This window comes from Gavia stellata, unplaced genomic scaffold (genome assembly GCF_030936135.1).
Source record: "Gavia stellata isolate bGavSte3 unplaced genomic scaffold, bGavSte3.hap2 HAP2_SCAFFOLD_150, whole genome shotgun sequence".
Taxonomy (NCBI): Eukaryota; Metazoa; Chordata; class Aves; order Gaviiformes; family Gaviidae; genus Gavia; species Gavia stellata.
Genome location: NW_026777245.1, coordinates 36,778 through 43,078, shown reverse-complemented (window position 1 = coordinate 43,078; position 6,301 = coordinate 36,778). Strand labels below are relative to the sequence as shown.

The 6,301-nt window shown below is 58.6% G+C and overlaps 1 pseudogene; it reads left to right on the top strand.

Moving 5' to 3' along the window:
• Positions 1-3,884: 3,884 nt before the first annotated feature.
• Positions 3,885-5,338, top strand: LOC132321860 (inositol 1,4,5-trisphosphate receptor-interacting protein-like 1; annotated as a pseudogene).
• The last annotated feature ends 963 nt before the right edge of the window (positions 5,339-6,301 follow it).

The window sequence follows — 6,301 nt, the reverse complement described above, 5'->3', positions numbered from 1 at the left end:
CAGCGACCGCCCCCGACTCTTCGAGAGAGTCCATTCTCTCTGGGAGCTTTACTCTGTGCAAAGTTGCCAATAAATGGTGTGTTTGAATAAGCGCTGCGTTTCTGGGTGTCCGTGTATCACTTTGTCGCGGAACGTGGGCATTGGGTGCTGACTGCTGAGCTGCCACAGAGTCAGGCAGCATTTTGCAGAAGAGCTGATGCGGTGGGCTCTGGTTTCACTCATTCTGTAACTGTTCACGCTCCTGCGCTTGCACCATCGGAATAATTTGTCACCCTCCACAGCTGTGCACATTGCCTCTGTGCCACAGGGAGCCTGAAGTGGCTTCCTTGGGAGCCACACGCCAACCAAGCGCTGGGAGCCCAACAGCATTGCCCTCGGGCAACCCCAGTGAGGTGGGTATCACAGTATCGGAGTGGGGAGCCCTTTGCACAGCGGACAAGTGCCTCGACTGCAGAGCAGGCCTCTGGCTGCTCTGGCTCCTCTATGAGCACGGGACTCATTCACCATACCCTCTCGTGACCTGCAAGCTCAGGTTCCCACCACCTTAACGAGGGAGACTTAACACGTGCAGCAAGGTTTAAGAAAGCTTTTCAGATGTCTCCCGTTCAAAGCCTGCACTTGCGCAGTCTATGCCACATTTAGGAGAAGCAGTGGCCTGACGGCAGCTGTGTGGCAGAAGAGGTGCACTCACATCTGTATTCAGGACACCTCCAGTGGAAATCCAACGATGGTATATGGGCGAAGATTTGCAAGATCTTCGACAATTGTCACACCAGAAGTACTGTCCATGACAGAGTGCTAAAGAAGCCCAACGGGTGCCCACTGCCCATCAGCCCAAGGGGCGTGGCTTTTCCAGGCTCTCCAAGGGCCATGCTGTTACAAACCCTGCTCTTGCCCTTTTTTGCCGCAGGCCTAGTCAGGGCCGGCTCATGCTGTCCATCTCTCCTGGCACCGGGCTCTGAGCTGCCGATAACCTCTCCTCCAGCCCCAATGCGAGAGCAAAATGCCAGCTCCTACCAGTAGAACCGCTGAAGGGTGTAGTGAGAGGTGCAGCGAGTTGAAGCCACTGAAGGCGAAGGGCTCTGGAGTGGAGGGTCGCGCCAGGGGCCCCTTCCTAACGCGGCAAAACTGCAAAGGCAAAAGCGCAGGGAGAGAGAGGGTGCCCAACCCCGCCCCTTAACCCCCCACCCCGAGCCGGCAGAGCGAGCTGGTGACAAGCGGCAGCTCTGACTCAGCGTGGGCGGGGACGAGAGCGGCGGTGGCCAAAGCCCCTCACGTGCAAGAGCAGCCCCCATGGCGCGCACGCGACCGGGAGTGCGGTGAATAGGGTGGGCAAACAGGGCGCGGCACGTCAGTTTGAGCGGCAGCTCACACAGGCAGGGTGTGCAGGGAAGGCATGTGGGCAGGGCGCAGGCCTCCCTCCTGGCTCTAGAGGCTTTCTCGACGAGTGGTCATGGCCCTCCCAGAAGAGGCCCAGCTCTGGTCTCCACTCGGCTGAAAGCCATTGCCAGAAGGAATGTGGCGACCCAGACCGAGCTCCCGCTCAGGCACACGGCTGTCCAGGTCTCCGGCTGCCGGGAGTGCCTGAGCCTGTTGCTCGTGCCAGAGGCCGGGGGAGACGACACCTGTGTGCGCTGCGACCAGGTGAACGATGTGCTCAGCCTGGTGGCAGAGCTGAAAGAGGAAGTGGAGAGGCTGAGGAGTATCAGGGAGTGCGAGAGGGAGGTAGACTGGTGGAGCTACGCCCTACCGTCCCTGAGGCAAAGGCAGCTGATGGAGGCTCCACAAGAAGCAGAGGATCCCTTACCCTCTTCCTGCCAGGCAGAAGGAGGGGGCCAAAGAGACAAAGGGGAATGGAAAGAGGCCCCTGCTCGGGGCACCAGGCGAATCCCCTCCCGGCCTCCCTCACCTTCCCAGTTGCCCTTACACAACAGATAGGGGGCTCTGGAACTTGAGGGCCAGGATAATGAGGATGTGGATGAAAGTCCATCCGGGGGGTTGCCTCCGGTGAGCCAGTCTGCCCCACGCATTACGACTACCTGTACTAAGACAAAAAGGAGGGTAATTGTCGTAGGCGATTCCCTTCTGAGGGGAACAGGGGGCCCAATGTGCCGACCGGGCCCGACCCACAGGGAGGTCTGCTGCCTCCCTGGGGCCCGGGTGAGAGAGGTCACTAGGAAACTCCCAGGTCTGGTACGGCCCACTGATCACTGCCTGCTGTTGGTTTGGCAGCGACGAGGTTGCGCAAAGAAGCCTAAAAGTGATTAAAAGGGACGTCAGAGCACTGGGGCGACTGGTTGAAGGATCAGGAGCACAGGTAGTGTTTTCCTCAATCCCTTCAGTGGCAGAGAGGAACACTGAAAGGAACAGGAAAACGCACCTGGTTAACACGTGGCTCAGAGGCTGGTGCCGTCGCTGGAATTTTGGGGTTTTTGACCACGGGGCGGTTTACAGGGCACCGGGCCTGCTGGCAGCAGGTGGAGTTCAACTATCCCCAAGGGGGAAAAGGATTCTCACTTATGAGTTGGCAAGCCTCATTGAGAGGGCTTTAAACTAGATTTGAAGGGGGAAGGGGATAAAACCAGGCTCCCTAGAGATGAGCCTAGGGGTGGCATGCCGATGTTGGGGGCGAAATCGATAGCCCAGCTCAAGTGCGTCTACTCCAATGCACGCAGCATGGGCAGCAGACAGGAGGAGCTGGAAGCCATTGTGCAGCAGGACAGCTATGACATAGTCGCCATCACAGAAACATGGTGGGACGACTCGCATGACTGGAGTGCTGTATGGATGGCTATAAGCTCTTCAGCAGGGATAGGGAAGGAAGCAGAGGCGGTGGGGTGGCTTTTTGTGTTAGGGAGTGTTTTGATTGTAGAGAGCTCAACGATTGTTATGCAGAGCTGAACATGCTGGACATGGAGAAGACGCTGCTCTATCAGCAGGATGAGTTGCCCACTGGGAAATCTCCACCCGCACCCCCTCATCGCCCTTGGGAAATGTCTCTTTGGAAGCAATGTCCTCTCGCAGTGGCACAGCAGGAGCAGAGGTCCTGCCGTGAGCAGGTCCCACCCCACCACCAGGATATACGCCACCACCCACCATCGGTGTCACGAAGGCCCCAAGAGCACACCCATGTCCGCAAACACCAAGGGAGCCGATCCCATCTCACAGGATGGCATCTCAAGGAACAAAGCATCCACCAGTCACGACACCCGATTTTATGTTTGGTAAGGGCTTGGGAGGCTTCTGTCTGCTTTGTAAAGGGAGCCCCTGGGAGGCACGTCCTGCTGGGTGGGTCTGTACTTCGTGGGTGTCGGGGCTTCGGCTGCCTGGGGCAGCTGTGAGTCGCTGAGCCGGGGTAGGGCCAAAGGCTGGGGCTGGCTGGCGGGCGTGCCTGTGATGCGCTCTGGCGCCTGTGACAGCACAGGGCACGAGTCACAGTGGGGGTGGTTATAAGGGGCGCCAGCAGGCAGCGCTGCCCCAGTCCGGCCTGGGCCAGCGGTGAGTGCGCACGCGGGGGGAGGCTGAGCTGGAGGAGGGCGTGGGCAGGAACGCGGAGCCCCAGGGGGGTGGGTTCTCACCACGCTCGTGGGAGCTCCTGCAGCAGGGCGCTGTGCCGCCGCCACCGCCGGGGCTGAGAGCAGGCCTTGCTGCCTCCCAGATGCCTTGCCCCCTCTCCTACCTTCCCCTAGATCCCTGCGACTCCCGTCCCTGTCCCCGCCGCCCCCCGCGCCCCCAGCTCTCTCCCTCCCAGCCCCACTGAACCCCTTCTCTCCCTCCTCCTGCAGGCCATGGCTGTCACAGAATTCTTCGCACTCATTGTGCAAAGCCTCCTCCAGTACCCGCAGATGGTCGGTGATGAGCTGGATGAGGCCACACGCGAGCGCATGCAGCAGCGTGCGGAGCAGCTGAGCCAGGAGATGACTCGGCTGCTGCAGGAACTGGAGCAAAGGAGCCAGGAGCTGAGGAGCCAGGAGCTGAGTAGCCAGGAGCAGAGCGGCTTTGCCTGGGAAGCCCTGCTCTTTGCTGCCTTGCAGCAGTGGCAATTCTGGGCCGTTGCTGGAGTCCTGGTCCTGCTCTTTGGGTTCTGCTGGTGGCTCAGGAAAAAGAGACATGAGCCAGACATCAGCAGCGACGAGGAAAGCTCCAGCAGCGACAGGGAGCCGGTGGAGGCGGAGGAGGAAGAAGATAATGACAGTGATGATGCAAATGACGTGGGAAGGTTTTTGGAGGAGCACATACAGTGGCCAGTTCAGAACATGGCCAAAGAGAGGCAGCTGGCAGAGGAGCTCATGGGCAACTTCATCCTTGCCTTCAACAGCTCTTGTCAAAGAGTTTCTTCCCAGTGCTGCAATCAGCCATTGGGGTGGGCAGTGCCTTTGAATGCTGGAGTCCCCGTGAGAAAGACATTGTCTACCGCCTGCTTGTGCCCCTCAAGCCCCCCCGTGGGCATGCCTTCCACCTGGAGCTGGGCACTGCAGGGGAGATGCTGGCAAGGACCTTCTCCATGGGTGTAGAGCTGGTATGCATCTGCATGAGGGAGTGGCTGGCAGGACAGATGCTGTGCTTTCTCCACCACCCCGAGGAGGAGCTGAGGAGGAATCAGGACCCCAGCCTCCTACGCACCCTCTGCACTGATGAATCCTACCTAGATGGGCAGAAAACTGCCCGCTAGTTCCATCAATTGGTGAAAGCAGCATGGGTGATTTTGCCTCTGTCGTGCCAATGCTGTTTAAAAGTGCTGCCCTCCAGCCGCTCCTGCAAATTCCAGGTGGCAAAAGGCCACACGGAGAGCCTCACCATTGAGATGATGTTTGGGGTGCAGCAAGGTGACTCGGACATCTTCCTGAGCAGCCAGACTACGGAGGCCATCTTCACCCCAAGCACGACATGGCCAGAGAGCTACGCTGTGGCAGAGGTGAAGTTCTTCAGGCATATCGCCAGGCAAGCCCCACATGACAGCTGCCACCTCAAATGCCTGCATATCTGCGCCCGCATCCTGGTGGGCACAGGCTTTTCCACCTATATATTGAAGACAGTTGTGATGCACCTCCTGACCTCCATACCCCTGTCAAGCTGGCGCAGGAGGGATTTCCTGCCGCGGCTGCAGGATATCATGCAGTACCTGCGCTGCTGCCTGGAGGAGAAACGCCTTGATCACTTCTTCTTTGGCAATGAGACCGTGCCCGAGGAGATCACCTTGCCCCCAGCCTTCCAAACGGCCGAGCCACTCAACCTCTTCCAGCACCTGGCACAGGATCCTGCTGCCCACGCTGAGGCACTGCGTGAGTTCGATGAGCTGCAAGATAGGCTCACGAGGCTGCTGTTCTATGGACAATGAAAGAGGTCTTCATGCACAGAGCTATGTTTGCACGGCTCACAGCTGATGGCACACAACCACCTCGTACCCCAGGGAAAAAGAGGGGAGAAGGCTGGACACAGGAAGGAAAGGGAAAACCCCGTGCGCAGCAGCCCTCTGCCAAGAGCAGCAGCGTTCTCCTCTCAATGGTGTCCCCAGCGCAGCAGACGGTGATGACGATGGTGGCGACAAAGACGAGTTTCGCCCTGCTTTCCCCTCGCACTGGCTGCGGCCGGGAGGGCATTTCACAGGGGCTCAGACATTCTTGCTGGCAGCTCCGGCTGTGCAAGGACCAAGCAAGAGGCACTGCTGATGTGCCTCGGTGTGCTCACTGGGGGCCGGGTGGAGAGTCTACCCATCCTAGACGCTCCCCGGGAGGCTGGTGCCGCAGAACCGAGCACGCAGCATATGGAGAAGACACTGCTCAGTTGGCAGTGGGAACTGCTGAACACACCTTTCCTCCAGAGCAAAAGCACACTCTGGGGAGTCTGAGCCGATGCAGCTGAAGAGGCTGTTGCAAGAAGGCTTGTGACAGAGACTCCCGCTACCACCTGGACAGCGACCGCCCCCGCCTCTTCGAGAGAGTCTATTCCCTCTGGGAGCTTTACTCTGTGCCAAGTTGCCAATAAATGGTGTGTTTGAATAAGCGCTGCGTTTCTGGGTGTCTGTGTATCACTTTGTAGGGGCCCGTGCCGACCCAGGGAGAACCCAGGATGCAAAGGACAGAATTACAAGAGCAATTCTTTATTCGTGCGCATGAGGTGTCCTATTCAAATTGGGGCACCCCGAACGAGGTTTTACACGAGGTTCTTATACCTTTCCTGGGCGACCAGGTACAACAGGATTTGACCAATCGCTACTTAACACACGCGTAGTACTATTTTGCAAAGCAGCTATAAATCTGCGGCGTCACCATCCCCCTGCTTCCTTCTTGATCTAAAGGAC